The 18,292-nt window shown below is 41.7% G+C and overlaps 1 protein-coding gene across 1 annotated transcript in view; it reads right to left on the bottom strand.

Moving 5' to 3' along the window:
- The window catches only part of ches1 (checkpoint suppressor 1), a 61,763-nt gene extending 51,805 nt beyond the window's left edge, over positions 1-9,958 (bottom strand). The window contains exon 1 of the mRNA XM_037537932.1: positions 9,803-9,958. The gene's annotated coding sequence lies outside the window, so the exon portion shown is untranslated. The remainder of the gene's footprint in view (positions 1-9,802) is intronic.
- Between the last annotated feature and the right edge of the window lie 8,334 nt (positions 9,959-18,292).

Raw genomic sequence — 18,292 nt, 5'->3', positions numbered from 1 at the left:
TACAGGAAGCGTAGGGGGCGATACGGCTTCTACTGCTTCATTTAAAAAGCTCTATAATGTTCATATGATCCACACAGTCGCTCTGACAGACTGTAATACACTACAGGAAGCGTAGGGGGCGATACGGCTTCTACTGTTTCATTTAAAAAGCTCTATAATGTTCATATGATCCACACAGTCGCTCTGACAGACTGTAATACACTACAGGAAGCGTAGGGGGCGATACGGCTTCTACTGTTTCATTTAAAAAGCTCTATAATGTTCATATGATCCACACAGTCGCTCTGACAGACTGTAATACACTACAGGAAGCGTAGGGGGCGATACGGCTTCTACTGTTTCATTTAAAAAGCTCTATAATGATCATATGATCCACACAGTCGCTCTGACAGACTGTAATACACTACAGGAAGCGTAGGGGGCGATACGGCTTCTACCGTTTCATTTAAAAAGCTCTATAATGTTCATATGATCCACACAGTCGCTCTGACAGACTGTAATACACTACAGGAAGCGTAGGGGGCGATACGGCTTCTACCGTTTCATTTAAAAAGCTCTATAATGTTCATATGATCCACACAGTCGCTCTGACAGACTGTAATACACTACAGGAAGCGTAGGGGGCGATACGGCTTCTACTGTTTCATTTAAAAAGCTCTATAATGTTCATATGATCCACACAGTCGCTCTGACAGACTGTAATACACTACAGGAAGCGTAGGGGGCGATACGGCTTCTACCGTTTCATTTAAAAAGCTCTATAATGTTCATATGATCCACACAGTCGCTCTGACAGACTGTAATACACTACAGGAAGCGTAGGGGGCGATACGGCTTCTACTGTTTCATTTAAAAAGCTCTATAATGTTCATATGATCCACACAGTCGCTCTGACAGACTGTAATACACTACAGGAAGCGTAGGGGGCGATACGGCTTCTACTGTTTCATTTAAAAAGCTCTGTAATGTTCATATGATCCACACAGTCGCTCTGACAGACTGTAATACACTACAGGAAGCGTAGGGGGCGATACGGCTTCTACTGTTTCATTTAAAAAGCTCTATAATGTTCATATGATCCACACAGTCGCTCTGACAGACTGTAATACACTACAGGAAGCGTAGGGGGCGATACGGCTTCTACTGTTTCATTTAAAAAGCTCTATAATGTTCATATGATCCACACAGTCGCTCTGACAGACTGTAATACACTACAGGAAGCGTAGGGGGCGATACGGCTTCTACTGTTTCATTTAAAAAGCTCTATAATGTTCATATGATCCACACAGTCACTCTGACAGACTGTAATACACTACAGGAAGCGTAGGGGGCGATACGGCTTCTACTGTTTCATTTAAAAAGCTCTATAATGTTCATATGATCCACACAGTCGCTCTGACAGACTGTAATACACTACAGGAAGCGTAGGGGGCGATACGGCTTCTACTGTTTCATTTAAAAAGCTCTATAATGTTCATATGATCCACACAGTCGCTCTGACAGACTGTAATACACTACAGGAAGCGTAGGGGGCGATACGGCTTCTACTGTTTCATTTAAAAAGCTCTATAATGTTCATATGATCCACACAGTCGCTCTGACAGACTGTAATACACTACAGGAAGCGTAGGGGGCGATACGGCTTCTACTGTTTCATTTAAAAAGCTCTATAATGTTCATATGATCCACACAGTCGCTCTGACAGACTGTAATACACTACAGGAAGCGTGGGGGCGATACGGCTTCTACTGTTTCATTTAAAAAGCTCTATAATGTTCATATGATCCACACAGTCGCTCTGACAGACTGTAATACACTACAGGAAGCGTAGGGGGCGATACGGCTTCTACTGTTTCATTTAAAAAGCTCTATAATGTTCATATGATCCGCACAGTCGCTCTGACAGACTGTAATACACTACAGGAAGCGTAGGGGGCGATATGGCTTCTACTGTTTCATTTAAAAAGCTCTATAATGTTCATATGATCCACACAGTCGCTCTGACAGACTGTAATACACTACAGGAAGCGTAGGGGGCGATACGGCTTCTACTGTTTCATTTAAAAAGCTCTATAATGTTCATATGATCCACACAGTCGCTCTGACAGACTGTAATACACTACAGGAAGCGTAGGGGGCGATACGGCTTCTACTGTTTCATTTAAAAAGCTCTATAATGTTCATATGATCCACACAGTCGCTCTGACAGACTGTAAAACACTACAGGAAGCGTAGGGGGCGATACGGCTTCTACTGTTTCATTTAAAAAGCTCTATAATGTTCATATGATCCACACAGTCACTCTGACAGACTGTAATACACTACAGGAAGCGTAGGGGGCGATACGGCTTCTACTGTTTCATTTAAAAAGCTCTATAATGTTCATATGATCCACACAGTCGCTCTGACAGACTGTAACACACTACAGGAAGCATAGGGGGCGATACGGCTTCTACTGTTTCATTTAAAAAGCTCTGTAATGTTCATATGATCCACACAGTCGCTCTGACAGACTGTAATACACTACAGGACGCGTAGGGGGCGATACGGCTTCTACTGTTTCATTTAAAAAGCTCTATAATGTTCATATGATCCACACAGTCGCTCTGACAGACTGTAATACACTACAGGAAGCGTAGGGGGCGATACGGCTTCTACTGTTTCATTTAAAAAGCTCTATAATGTTCATATGATCCACACAGTCGCTCTGACAGACTGTAATACACTACAGGAAGCGTAGGGGGCGATACGGCTTCTACTGTTTCATTTAAAAAGCTCTATAATGTTCATATGATCCACACAGTCGCTCTGACAGACTGTAATACACTACAGGAAGCGTAGGGGGCGATACGGCTTCTACTGTTTCATTTAAAAAGCTCTATAATGTTCATATGATCCAGACAGTCGCTCTGACAGACTGTAATACACTACAGGAAGCGTAGGGGGCGATACGGCTTCTACTGTTTCATTTAAAAAGCTCTATAATGTTCATATGATCCACACAGTCGCTCTGACAGACTGTAATACACTACAGGAAGCGTAGGGGGCGATACGGCTTCTACTGTTTCATTTAAAAAGCTCTATAATGTTCATATGATCCACACAGTCGCTCTGACAGACTGTAATACACTACAGGAAGCGTAGGGGGCGATACGGCTTCTACTGTTTCATTTAAAAAGCTCTATAATGTTCATATGATCCACACAGTCGCTCTGACAGACTGTAATACACTACAGGAAGCGTAGGGGGCGATACGGCTTCTACTGTTTCATTTAAAAAGCTCTATAATGTTCATATGATCCACACAGTCACTCTGACAGACTGTAATACACTACAGGAAGCGTAGGGGGCGATACGGCTTCTACTGTTTCATTTAAAAAGCTCTATAATGTTCATATGATCCACACAGTCGCTCTGACAGACTGGAATACACTACAGGAAGCGTAGGGGGCGATACGGCTTCTACTGTTTCATTTAAAAAGCTCTATAATGTTCATATGATCCACACAGTCGCTCTGACAGACTGTAATACACTACAGGAAGCGTGGGGGGCGATACGGCTTCTACTGTTTCATTTAAAAAGTTCTATAATGTTCATATGATCCACACAGTCGCTCTGACAGACTGTAATACACTACAGGAAGCGTAGGGGGCGATACGGCTTCTACTGTTTCATTTAAAAAGCTCTATAATGTTCATATGATCCACACAGTCGCTCTGACAGACTGTAATACACTACAGGAAGCGTAGGGGGCGATATGGCTTCTACTGTTTCATTTAAAAAGCTCTATAATGTTCATATGATCCACACAGTCGCTCTGACAGACTGTAATACACTACAGGAAACGTAGGGGGCGATTACGGCTTCTACTGTCCATGTCCATGGATGAGGCAGTTTGTCAGGACAGAGGAGAAGTATGCTCAGCCACCACAGACCTTTTCTGCCTTTGTTAGGTTTTTTTTTTACCTATTTTTTTTTTACAACATTTTGGTGCTATAGACAGTCTCCATTAGTCTGAAGAACCAGTTCACTATGGAAAGAACCATTCATTGTTCTATATAGAACCATTTTATTGCCTTAAAATCCCTTGAAGGGCCGTCTCTTTAAGTGTGCAGCGACTCAAAGATCTTGTAAGAATAAATGTAATACTTACTTTACTAAACTCTGTTATTACAGCGTCGCTTGTCAGGTTTGTGTGTTTGACAGACCAAAAATACTCTGAGCTACAAGGTCATCTGTCATAACATGCCGTCATTCCATCCCAGACAGTGTTATGACAAAAACCTATAGCTGGATATAAAATGTTACGTCAACTGGACACTACAGTTGACGAAAGCAGCTTTTATCAGAACTGCCGCTTATTGTAATAAGCCTTTATGAATGTTTATGCAGGTTTATTTCAGCTGTAATGAAAGGCTTATGTAATTATCATGTGGTCTGAAAACACGATCGACGGTAAAGTGGATTTTAGGGGAAGTCCATTAGGATCAGGCTGCTGTTTAGTTAATCAGTGCAGGCATGTTTTTATCCTCCTTCACCGGCTCCAAATATGACCTCACTGTAAGAGCGAGAGAAAAACACACTGCGCTTACATCATCTCCCTCAATGGCAATTACATAATGGCTCTGAACCAATGATGACATCACAGCGCTCTGCACATCTGAGCATCACATCATCACGCACGCACAGACTTTCACTACAGCTATAGATCCTGCAATTCAATAATAATTATAATAATTATAATAATAAGATGTTAAAAGTTTGATTTCCAATGTTTTCACTTTTTCTAACACATGACGTTCTTTGTAAACCCCAAAATAAAGCTACAAACCCACAGACCGAGAGAAGAGCACTGAAAAAGTTCAAGAATAAAGAAAAACAGAGATGCTCAATCTTTAAAGGGCTCATATTGTGGAAAATTGAATTCCCCTCACTTTCTGCAATAAAAGTTTTAACACACAAGTTTTGAAACACGGCATGCAGTACCCAGTCCATTCAGTCAATATATGGATACTAAGCTGCAACAACAGCCTGTTCTGAATTCATAGTTTTTGTGATGTCACAAAAACCAATGCATTTACAGCAGTTTAGCCCTGTGCACGAACACTGAAGTTATAAGGAGTGTTTATTTGCTATTGTGCTATTGAAAACGACCCGATACAGTGCAGCCAATCAGAACAGAGCTCATTCACATATATCAGTTCATAGATCAGGCACAGTAGCTACAAACAGCCTAATTCTACCGGATTAAGTGAGACTGAAAAATGGTCATGTAAAAATGTTTCATGTGCTCAAAACCACAAAAAACACTGTAAGCAGACCTCAGGGGAAAAAAGTAAAAACATAAACATGTAGGATAGGAACCTTATAAAACAATCAGAGAATAAAAACAGGAATTAAAAAGGAATTCCACGTTTTTAAGTGCATAATTAAACAGATAAGACGTAAACAGAGTAATTCAGAGCGGTTTGGTGTGAAATGCTCTGTTCTAGAGACACTCAGAGTCAGAGCTGTTCACAGTGGTGGTGATAGGAACCAGACGTCCCCCTCTAAAAGCTCCTCATAGAAAGTTTATTACATGAAATGGTTCTGAATTCACTGCCTGATGTCTGAGATACTGTTTCATCATAGCTGTACGAAGGTGTATATATATATATATATATATATATATATATATATATATATATATTTTTTTTTTTTTTTTTATCCATTTATGTTGGAGGGATACATGCAGGGAGCTGTGAGGAAAATTGCCACTATTTTCCCATCATCCACATTCCATATAAAACTCGGAAGACTGCTGGTTTTGGATGGTAAATAAATGTCTAGATTTGTGTTGTAGTCATGGGACCCCTGGTTCCTATCACCACCACTGTAAAGACATCTGAACCAAACCACTCTGTTTCACTATGTTTACTTCTCTCTCTCACACACACACACACACACACACACACACACACACACACACACACACACACACACACACTATGGAGTAAGTTAAGTGGAATTTCCCTTTAAACAACAACACGAATTCTACAAACTGCTCTTGAAACACACACACACACACACATCTGTGCCTGAGCCACGCACCACTCCACACACTACTGTTTGGAAAGGGCCAGAGGAACTGACACACGCACCAGTGAACATGCCCTAGATTGGCTTGTGTGTGTGCTGTCTCATACATATTCACAGAAGGCCTAATGATTTCTATGAAGTTAAAAAATGTTTAGTTCATTTTCATTGAATCATCATGCTTGTTGTATTTATACTCTGTAAGTATCGCAGTAATAATCATTTCATCATTACATTTTGGTTGGGGGTGGGTGGGGGGGTGTTTAAATCTATAAAAACCCCCAACAGAAAACTGCCCAGTCGGGATTGTTTTCTCAGTGGTACCCAAGCAGATACAGCTGAGCTGCTCTCCCATTGGATAAGACCTCAGGAGCTGGGTTAAAGGCTTTACACGTTAGATCAACTACCAACACAATCAGGCATCAACAAATCACACTTTGATTCCCGATGAGTGAGAAAAACATCACGTTAGTCTGTCTGGAGGTTCTAGATAAATGACTGTGAATGAGTCATAGACTAAGCAGGTTCTTAGCTGCTAGGAATGGAAAACAGGGGATGCAGATCTTTGCGGAAGTCTTCACTGAAAGAATCACTAAGACGGACATACGCAAGCTCAGATACATGAGCGTTTTACAAGCGTCAGACTAAGCATCTTATTTAAGATGTTACCTGGACATGATGCTGCTACTCTCTACCTGCACTGTAGACTTTATATACAGACCACTGTTTACACCACTAGTGCTTCTGCATTTACTGGACTGGACTGCAGTTCACCAGCACCTTTCTGTCTATATACCTGATACACTGAATATCTGACTGTCTAACCGTCTATACGTCCAGTACACCTATAACACCTGCCTATGCACGTCTTGTCTGCGTTCGACACCTGAACCTACTGACCACACACACTTTGTCTTTTACTGTCTTTAGTCTCTGCCCTGTTTACTATGCATCTTTTATCACTGCACTGGAAAAGTCGCCCCATAGTGTTTCATTATACTGTACTACCCTGCATTGTATAATGACAGTAAAGTTGAATTGAACTGAATTGAATATGGAGTGTCTATTACAAGTTTCAGTAGTCCAAGTTTGTTTTAGAACAGCAAAAAAATGTTGAATCACCGCGAGCATGGCGCTAACATACTACTAGAATGCCAAAGGAGCGCTAGCAGAAATAGCATTATAGTAGAGGTGGTTTTTTTTTTTTCCCCTCCTCAGGTTTCGATGGAAGGCCCAGCTAACAGGCACGGTTCACACATATTGAGCTTGCACACACACACACACACACACACACACGTGCCAGCCAGACAGGCGCTGGCGGGAACAACACTCTCCACTCTGCTGCTGCTGAGGTTCAGCTCACAGCTGGCCCACACACAAACACAAACATGTTTTCATACCTTCGTCAGGACATGGGGTTAGAGGCGGGCAACACAACGATGTTTTATTGTTGCGATATTTTGCTGATCACAATAACAAACCGTGCTTCTCTGAGCGTGTCAGTGACACCGTCAGCACACACTACAGCCTGGTAGTGGAGTGTGTGAAACATTTGTTGCGCACAGAGTTTTACTTCACATATAAGATGGGTCACGTGTCATTAAACAGTATTAAGTGAACGAGATATCTGAATTAAAGCTGTTCTGCAAAGCAGAGTGGGCACAAAGCCCCCCAACACCGTCACGAAAGGCTGACATCAAATTACGGAAAATGGTGGTCGCCGTTATTGTCATTAAACCAGTTAATCATTTTAAGGGGGCAATTACTTTTTCACATAGCTCATTCAAGGTTGGATGCTACTTTTAATTTTGTAATTAAAATCATTTTAATTATTTTGTATTTGATAATCTTGATATGGATAATATACATATGTGCCCAAGAATCTATTTTTTAATTCCAATGCAGCCAATATATATATATTATATATATATATATATATATATATATAAAAACGTTGTCAAAAAAAGTATCTCCATATTTTTATTTATATATATATATATATATATATATATATATATATATATATATATATATTTATCTACATTATTAAAGCACAGCAGCTGCTAATTTAATGAAGAATGGACCAACAGGGACGCTCCCAAAATTCCTTGGAATAAAATCTCTTTACACTCACTTAAATTAAAAGTAAGGAAGGTTTTGCCTTCTCTTGTAAAGTTACCATGTTGGAGATACTTGTTTTTTCTCTGGACAGTGACGATATGCAAGCGCCTGTATGTGACAATAATATTTCCCATGTGCCATTGCACTGCGGGGCTTAAAAGTCTAAAACACCACTGAACATCCGGATTTCCTTTCCTTTAAGCCTGGAACTAAATCATGAAAAGTGTTTGAATTTTGATAGAAATGAATCCATATCAAGGACCCTGCGCTGTCTCTAGGTCTGCGTTCAGATGTAATGCAGATCGGAGACCCCGTTAAGGCCTTTTTCGGTCTTATCTCTTCTACTGAAGCTCATGCTTAGATTCAGACGGGTCTCAGGTGGACCTGATCTGCTCATCAGAGGCTTTTACACAAACCTGTGGAGTCAGGCAGCTTGAGTGCACGGTCATTATAGCAAAAGGGGGCCAAATATACCCCCAGATAAAAAGAAAATCTGAAACGTATGTACACATTCCAATCATACTACTTTTATTTTTCGGTTCAAATCGTTATGCCAGTAATGTTTACAATGACACATTCTGTATTAAGATGAGAGGAGCCTATTTCTATCCATGGGTCCCATGAGTCATATACGTATGATCTAGTACATATATATGTACTAGATGACCGGGGCAGTCATGGGCTGGAGGTCAGGGAACCAGCCTCGTGACCGGAAGGTCGCCGGTTCGATCCCCAGAGCTGACAGCACATGACTGAGGTGTCCTTGAGCAAGACACCAAACCCCCAACTGCTCCCCGGGCGCTGCGGATTGGGCTGCCCACCGCTCTGGGCAAGTGTGCTCACTGCCCCCTAGTGTGTGCTCACTAGTGTGTATGTGGTGTGTCACTTCACGGACGGGTTAAATGAGGAGGTGAAATTTCCCCGTTGTGGGACTAATAAGGGCCAATTAATCTTAATGTAGGTATGTATATGCCCCATATGTTTAACCTGTACCTGTGTGCCTATATGTAAGAACAGTGTCCTAATCCTAATCTCAATCCTAACTTCTGAAACCAAAAAGAAATGGTTTGGTCTTTCAGATTAAAACAAAACAAAACTTTTATGAAAAACAGTTTATTAACAGGGTATTTTCACAGACCTGCAGGTTGGTCCTATTTTCCTGTAGTAAAAAGTCATTCTTGGACTGAACAAAACATATACAAAAACAAACACAACACACACACACACACACACACACACACACACACTTATCTGTCTCCGTCTGGCAGGATGTCACCCAGACTGCTGGCTCTCTGTAACAATTTTGCTCCCAAAAAAATCCTCCACAACTTCCTCCCAGATCCACAACACTCCCAAAAAGTGAAGCCTTGTGTATCTCATTCCCTCAGGATTAAACAGCCTCCATGCTTTTACTTTTCTCCAGATAAACATCACCAAGTTGGCCTCTTTTTCTCATTTTCCGTTCCACCTTAAATGGTGCAGCAGTTACATTCTGGCGCCTGAGGCTGCTGCACCATTTAAGGTGGAACGGAAAATCAAGACAACTTCAGCTTCCACCCAGCTCCAGACCAGAGCAGAGGACCTGGAGATCAACACGAAGCTCACCTTATAATCCTGCTCCTTCCTACCAGTCAAGTCCTTCCGTCCACATGCAGTTTTCCTGCTGATCCTCAGTTCAGTTCCCACACATAAACCGCTCCATTTCCTCCACCTCAGCTGCTGGGTGCCTCCACACTCTCTCTCGCTCACTCTGCCTCTCTCCCTCGCTCTCTCCTGCTTGCCTCGTCTCAGCTGTCCAAGCCCTCGATGCTCCCCAGGTCCTAGTGCTCCTCTCGTTCACTGAAAGAACGTCTTTGTCTCCATCCACATCTTCTGAGTTCAGTGATTCCTAATCCTAATCCTGGAGTAGCCCTGACCAGAGTTGAATCTTACACTAGGTAAAGCCAGCAATATGAAAAAAGCTAGACCACCAATATGAAAAAATATTAATTATATATGCATATAAGGGATACATACGTAAACAACCTACACCAAAACATAAAGCACAGCAAAATGGATGGTATTTGCTGGTCTGAGGGATTCTAATCTTTACCGGGGGCAGTCGTGGGCTGGAGATTAGGGAACTGGCCCTGTGACCGGAAGGTCGCCGGTTCGATCCCCAGCACCAACAGTCTGTGACTGAGGTGTCCTTGAGCAAGACACCTAACCCCCAACTGCTCCCCGGGTGCTGTGGATAGGTCTGCCCACTGCTCTGGGTGTGTGTGTGTGTGTGTGTGTGTGTGTGTGTGTGTGTGTGTGTGTGTGTGTGTGTGTGTGTGTGTGTGTGTTGCTTCACTTCACGGATGGGTTAAATGTGGAGGTGGAGTTTCCCTGTTTGTGGGATTCAAAAAAGTATCACTTAACTTACTGAAAGAGTCAGAGGAACCACTGATCCTTCTAAGTCTACTGGAGTTTTCACACTTGTCCTGAATGCTAGAGTCTGCATCTGGGGCAGGGGCTCATTATTGGTGGTTTGCTTCCACACATTGTGCAGGAACACCTGTAAAAAAAAGATGTTCTTGTACAAATGACACGATAAGTCAAAGCAGTAATGTTTCACAATGAACCAATTAACAATCCCACACACAGGACCAGGACCAGATAACTTCCATATGAACAAATCCCAGACCTCAAATTTTAGGAGGACCAGAAGACGGTTCTCTGGACCACTCCCGGGCTTGAAAAAGGCGTTGATGAGTCTTTGGCCCTCCTGAGACTAAGGAACTCATTTTAATGAGTCTGAGAAGCCATTTATTCTTCTGATTCTGAGGAACCACTGACTCTATGAGTCTGAAGAGCTGTTGATCCTACATCCAACCACTGACCATACTGAGTTGAAGGATCTCTACTGAGTGTGAGGACCGATTGACTCTAATGAATCTGAAGCTCCACAAACCTTACTGAGCTTGAGAAGCTATTTCCTCAGCAAAGAACCCATTGACCCTACAGAGTTTGAGGGACTATTGACCCTACTGAGTCTGAGAAGCCATTTACTCTACTGAGTCTGAGGAACCATTGACTCTCTTGAGACTGTGGAACCGCTGCCCCTACTGATTCTGAGGAACCATTTACCATACTTAGGAGTCATTATTTACTCTACTGAGGCTGAAGACTGATTGCCCCTAATACATCTGAAGATTCATTAACCTTACTGAACAAGACTGAACATTTACTCCACTGATTCTGAGGAACTACTGTCTATACTGAGTCAGAGCAAATATTTACTGTATTGAGTCTGAGGATCGATTGACTCTTATGAATATGAAGATCTGCTAATCTTATTGAAGGTCAATGGATCTTCAGATTTATTAGGGTCAATCTATCTTCAGCCTCAGTAGATTGAATAGTGACTCCCAAGTAAGTTTCTTATTGAGGAACTATTTACTCCACTGAGTCTGGGGACCCATTGGCCATACTGAGTTTGAGGAACTATTAACCTTACTGAATCTGAGGAGCCATAGGCCCTCCTGAGTCGGAGAAACTGGTGGCTCTACTGAGTCTGAGGAGCCATTGGCCCTGCTGAGTTTGAGGAACTTTACTGAGCATGTTAAAATATTTACTCCACTGAGTCTGAGGACCCACTGACCTTGCAGAATCTGAGGGACTACAGACCATACTGGGTCTAAGGGTCCAAGGCTGAGTCTCAAGAGTCATTTACTTTACTGAGTCTAAGAAACCACTGACTCTACTGTGTCTGAGGAGTGATTTAGGATACTGATTCTAAAGGGTGCTAACCATACTGAGTCAGAGGAACTATTTACTCTACTGAGTCTGAGAACTGATTGACTCTGAAGTCAATCTGAACATCTGCTAACCTTACCAAGCAAGAGAATCTTTTCACTCCACTGAGTTTGAGGGCTAATTGGCCCTACGGCGTCTGAAGGACTTTTGACACTATCGAGTCTTCTTATTGAGTCTGAGTGGACCCACTGCCCCTCCTGAGCCTGAAGAACCTTTGGCACTGAATTCATAACCATTTCATGTAATAACTTTCTGTGAGGGAGCTTTTAGAGGTGGACATCCGGTGCCTATCACCACCACTGTGTGCAATTTTAACCCAGTAAGTATCTCTAGAATGAAGCATTTCACACCAAACCACTCTGAATGACTTTCTTTACATCAGAACCACTTAATTATGCAGAGATTGGGGCATAATTTGACATATTTGTCTGGTCAGCTGAAAAAGCAGCAGAAAGCAAATCCAAACCGCTGCTATCAGAAGAAAACCTCGTATCTCCAAAATAGTAACTTTACAGGAGAAGGAAAAAACATAACTTCACTTTCAATGTAAGTCAATGGAACCAGAATTTTTCCCGTGTCATTTTGGGTCATTTCTTTTAGGCCATTCATCATAAAATTTGCAAACAATGTAAAGAGTCACAGACACTTTTAAATTATGTCAAAAACTGAAAAATGCCAGAAATGGAGATGCAAGGTTTTCTTCCGACAGCCACGAGATATACCTGCAAAATGACATAGTACAGGAAAAGTGTGATGACCAAGAGTGAAAGAAAGACAGGGTGAGAGAAGGGAGAGTGAGGTAGCAGAATAGAAAAGAAATCAAAGAAAAGAGAAAGAATGAAAGAAAGGAAGGAGGCCCTGTTTGACAGAAAAGCCCACTCTTTTTTCAGTGGTGGATGAAAAGAGGGTGTGGATCGATACTAATCCTGAATGTGGGAGCTGTTTATTTTGGTGAGTCTGAGACCCGGCAGGCGAATGGCTTTCCATGCAGTCATAAATCAGAGCAAGGAGAGGAGTTGGTCTACACACACACACACACACACACACACACACACACACACACACACACACACACACACACACACAGCCTGAGCTCACACACCCTCCAGGGTGGCAGTACAGAAAAACACCTCAGCATTCCTCACAGAGCTCCTCAGAAATGCACCTCGGCACTGAGTGAAAGAGGAGCAGGTCACAGGGAGTACACGCCTTCAAACTCCCCTTGCTTCACCGGGGAGACATCATGTGGAAAGTGCAAATGCTAAACTTTCAATCCATATCATATTTGTTTTTGTATCTAAAATAGAAGATATGTTATTAAAGGCTATCTATTTTTTAGTGATTCAGAGGGTTTGGTGTGAAATGGTTCAGATGTCTTTACACTGGTGGTGATGGGAACCTGGGGTTGCAATGACTACAACACAAATATAGACATTTTATTTATCATCCAGAACCACCAGAGAACCTACATGTGTCCTCTGAGTTTTATATGGAATGATAACGATGGTAAAATAGTGGAAAATCTAAAATTACAACTTTTCTTTGGGGACTATTTTGCACCCTGCATGTTATATATCCCTCCACCATGAATGGATTTTAAGGTCAAAATCTTCTCAAAGCTTTCGGAAGTGTCTCAGACATCAGGCAGTGGATTCATAACCATTATATATGATAAGTTTTCAGTGAGGGAGCTCTTAGAGACAGACACCTGGTTCCACCACTGTGAACATTTCTGACTGTACGTTTCTCTAGAACATAGTATTTCACACCAAACCACTCTGAAGTACACTAATTATGGTTACATGCACTCAATAATCTGATAATAATCAGACTTCTGCAGTGGTCTGATTATTCAAATGGTCGTGTAAACAGCACATTCTCATTTCTTAGATCAGAGCAGGGTCTTGAAATCTGATTAAGAAATTCAATGTAAAATCTTACTCTGATTTCTTTCGGCTCTCTCAGTCTACACATGCCATGAGATGGCAGCGAAACACTTGTGGAGCTCCAATGAAAGCAAATAAACACTTGATTTTAATTTGTGGATTTTAAAATTCTTCATCTTCTAGATGATGTTTGGTCATAGTTCAGGTAAAGTGGCGCAATGTTTTACATTACATTTACATCACGTCTTCTTCTGTGAGCTAATTGGGTGGTTAAGTAGAAATCCGATTACTGTCTGACTCTTGCAGACCCGGAGTTTCCCCATGGTCTGATTGCTCAAATGCATGTAAACGCATTGATCAGGTTACTGAGAAAATCTGAAGCTCTGTAGTTTGCAGGTATTAGGTTCCACTTCAAATACATATTAGACTTACTGGTGTGAGAGATTTATCTCGTCAGCAGGCCCACAGTGTTATTACCTAAAAACAACTCCATCAGTTTGTATTGAAGTCCCTTAGTATCAGAGGTGGACGAAGTACACAAACCATGTACCTGAGTTAAAGTCGAGACCCCCAAGGTAAAATATTCCTCCAGTAAAAGTAGAAGTTCCTCCCTTTAGACCTCCACTTGAGTAAAAGTACTAAAGTATTTCCCTTCAAATGTACTTAAGTATAAAGTAAAAGTACTAAAAGAGTAATTCTGGCTCTGATCTGGTCCTGTTATCATTTTTATAACCAGACTGGCTTCATGAACTCATTTCAGGTGAAAGTCCTCCAGCGTCTCTCTTGGTAAACCAGTCTTTTAATAGAACGTCATTAATTAGTGACGCTGACGTCTATTAAAATGATCAGAAGCACAAAACACTGAAGGTAAACAGTTTCCATCAGGGAGAACCGAGTGGCTCTGAAATCACTTTTTACACACAAGCAAAGTTTCAGTTTCAGATTTATTTACAACTTAGTTCCAAGTTTAAGTTGAATAAAAACTGGCTTTAAACTCAGGATCACAGATGAGCTCCTTTACTATGTTGATCTGTAGGCGTCTGTTCATAAACATAAACCAGCCCAAACTCATTTACTATAAAATGAACTGGTGTTTGTAGAAATTCAGAAAAAAGCCGCGTCAGTCTCGACTGCATATGTGGACATATTTCTATATTGAGCTCTATTTACACAAAGTTAGGTTAGTTCATCATTTATGTTGAACAGACTCTCCCAAAGTTTTACGCTGCTGCGCTGACGTTGAACCGCGTGCTGCACTGGGTCGGTATGACCAACAGGTCAAAACCAGCTCTGAACAAAGTGACCGCTGGGCCCTGATTGGTGCTCTGGCTTTGCGCTTCTTTCGTTTTGACATGTTACGTTTTTATACACACAGAAACCAAAAGGAACGACAGATTTCTCAAAATGTAGGAGGAAAAAGTCGGATATTAGACTCTGAAATGTAGTGGAGTGAAAGGAAAAAGTCGCCCAGAACGGAGAAACTTCAGTACAGATACACCAAAAATACTAAAGTACAGAAACTAATTACATTTACTCAGTTACTCAGTTACTCAGTTACTCAGTTACTGTCCACCACTCTTTAGTATGTAATAATCCTGGGACTTCAAGCGGTCGACATTAACAGTTTTAGCCATTCTAGATTAAACAGAAACATTAGACGCTTGTAAAATACTTTCCATATGGTGTACTTAAAACTGTCCCTGGAACAACTAACCTGAACCTGCTTAGACCATAACACACATTCACAGTCAGTGATGCACCTAGAACCTCCAGAAGGGCTTGAGGGACATTTTTCTCACTTGATGTAAATCAAAGTGTGATTGGTTGATTCCTAATTATGTCAGCAGTTAATCTAAGATGTAAGGCTTTCAGTTCAACTCCTGAAGTCCTAACCGATGAGAGAGCTCGTTCAGCTGTATCTACCTAGATGCCACTGCGATGGACTGGCGACCTGTCCAGGGTGTATCCTGCCTTCCGCCCAATGACCGCTGGGATAGGCTCCAGCACCCACGAATGACCCTGAGGGAGAAGCGGCTTGGAAAATGTGTATGTGTGTGTGTGTGTGTGTGTGTGTGTGTGTGTGTGTGTGTGTGTGTGTGTGTGTGTGTGTGTGTGTGTGTGTGTTTTTAACCAAAGCTTAATAAAACTAAACGAAAACATTACAGCCTGCATCTCATTACTGACTTGATTGCCCTCAAAACTCTAAAAGGCCCTCAGTGCAGCTACAGATTAGTTCAGTACTGAGTCACTTCCTGAGAATGAAGCTTCAGGATAGACTGTTACCTTTATTCATCCTGACTGAGTCACGCGATGAAAGCCCATGTTAAATGTCTGCTCTGATCTACATATTTAGTATCCATCAAGTGACATAACTTTTCAAAATAAAGGTTATGACGAAAGTCTGTGGAACTGTAAACATCTGCTGATCCAGCATTTCTTCTGAAATAAAAGGTATTAATAGTGAGGAGGTGAAGACGTTTTCAAGCTAGATGTTGGAAAATTATTGTGACGATTTGATTGATCATTAGTGAGGTCAGGTCCTGATGTTGGACGGTCAGTTCTGGATCACTCTAAGGTAATCAGTGGAGCTCTATCACTCCAGAGAACGCATGCGGTTCCACTGCTCCACAGCACAACGCTGGGGGGCTTTATACCCCTCCAGCCCGCACTTGGTGCTGGGCATGGGGATTAGGCTCATGTGCAGCTGCTCTAGAGCATCCCATTCTATTGGCCAATGCTTTTCTGCGGAGATTATAGAAGGTATATGGGCGCCAATGAATGTGTCAGCAATGGGTGCGGCGGAACAGAGAAAAATGCTTATTTAAAGGAATAAGGAGTTTGAAATAGTATGAAAAAAACGTTCATCTTTCAAAACATACCATCTGCAAGCCAGTCCATACCATCCAAATAAAACCACGCCCCTTTTTAAATTCACTCTTTGTGTGATGTCACAGGACACCTTTTCACATATATGCCTATTCATCCTACAGCAGGTTAGCCCCACCCATTCCTGCTGAAGCTATAAGGAGTGTTTCAGGACTGCTTTTAAAAGGAGGCACAGTATCAGACACAGTAACAAAAAGAGTGCTAGTCCTAGTTCCAGTGCCGCACTCACTTGCTGGTCATAGACGGACGATGGCAAACCAGATATTTCACAGTGTTCAGTGGAGCTGCCACAGAAAATACCGCAACCACCGGCAACAACGTTCCGTAATCCACAGCCATAAGCAGAACATTCCGGCAGGGGTTTAATTTCCCCAACTCTTGCCGTTGCAGCAGTGAAATAACTCGGATGTTGTTTTTACTTTGGAGTTGAATTCCGTGCTGAATTCCAGATAAACCCAGTATTATATATCAAACCATGTCAGTGGCCATCCATATCATTCAGGATAGATTTTGAAGTTCTGCTACTTGTTTTTTAAGTTTCTAAATGACGTGGAAGTGCTGCTTAAATCACAGAATGTTTGTCTATGTTCCAGCATGGGATCTTAAATCTGCACATACTGATCTTCTGCAAATACCTTCTGTAGGCACTGTAAGCAGTCTGAGAGCCTATGCTGGAGCCTATCCCAGCGGTCATTGGGCAGAAGGTTAAGGGATAAACAGAGATGGGAAAATAGTCGTTTGAATTATGACCACTTTTGTACATAAGTAGTCATGAATACGATAAAAGGACCTTATAGAAACGCAGGCTATGAGCCCTTTATAGCTGAATCTACTCCTCGGCCGGTGGGGTATGGATACTTGGCTGTGTAATGTAGTCGAGAAGAAACAATAAGAAGAAGTAAAAGCATTATCGTTTGAAAATATAAATAAAACTACAAATCAAAACTTTACTTAAGCCCCTTCTCGTATTTATTTACATCATATTAAAAATCTATAGCTGATCATATATAGAGTGCTATGAGTACATGTTTTTTGCTCTGTAGGCTAAAGACAAAGGCAGCTTATTTATTCTGAAATGGGCTGAATATGCACGTCTTGTTTGTTTATCACCTCCACAGTGAACTTCACTCTTTAAAATGCCATAGAACAGGCGTGTCAAACTAAACCACTAAACGAAATGAATTCAATTTCATTTTTAAATAACATTGTGATATAACCTCAATTGCTCCCTGCAGTGGCCTAACCCTCAATTGCTCCCTGGGCGCCGTGGATAGGGCTGCCCACCGCTCCAGGCAAGTGGGCTCACTGCCCCCTAGTGCGTGTGTCTATTCACTAGTGTGTATGTGGTGTTTCACTTCACGGAGGTGGAATTTCCCCATTTGTGGGATTAAAAAAGTATCACTTAAAATATTACATGAATATTTGAAATATTCCAAATTGAAATGTCCCCAGGAGCTCAGATGTTTAAGCATGCCTACGTTCTTGAATTAAACACCTGGCATCCTTTCCTTGCTGCAAGTTCATTAATACTTGGGCTCTCTTT

Source organism: Pygocentrus nattereri, chromosome 4, assembly GCF_015220715.1.
Source record: "Pygocentrus nattereri isolate fPygNat1 chromosome 4, fPygNat1.pri, whole genome shotgun sequence".
NCBI classification, from domain to species: Eukaryota; Metazoa; Chordata; class Actinopteri; order Characiformes; family Serrasalmidae; genus Pygocentrus; species Pygocentrus nattereri.
Note: the sequence above shows the minus strand (reverse complement) of the source record. Positions and strands in the feature narration are given on the sequence as shown.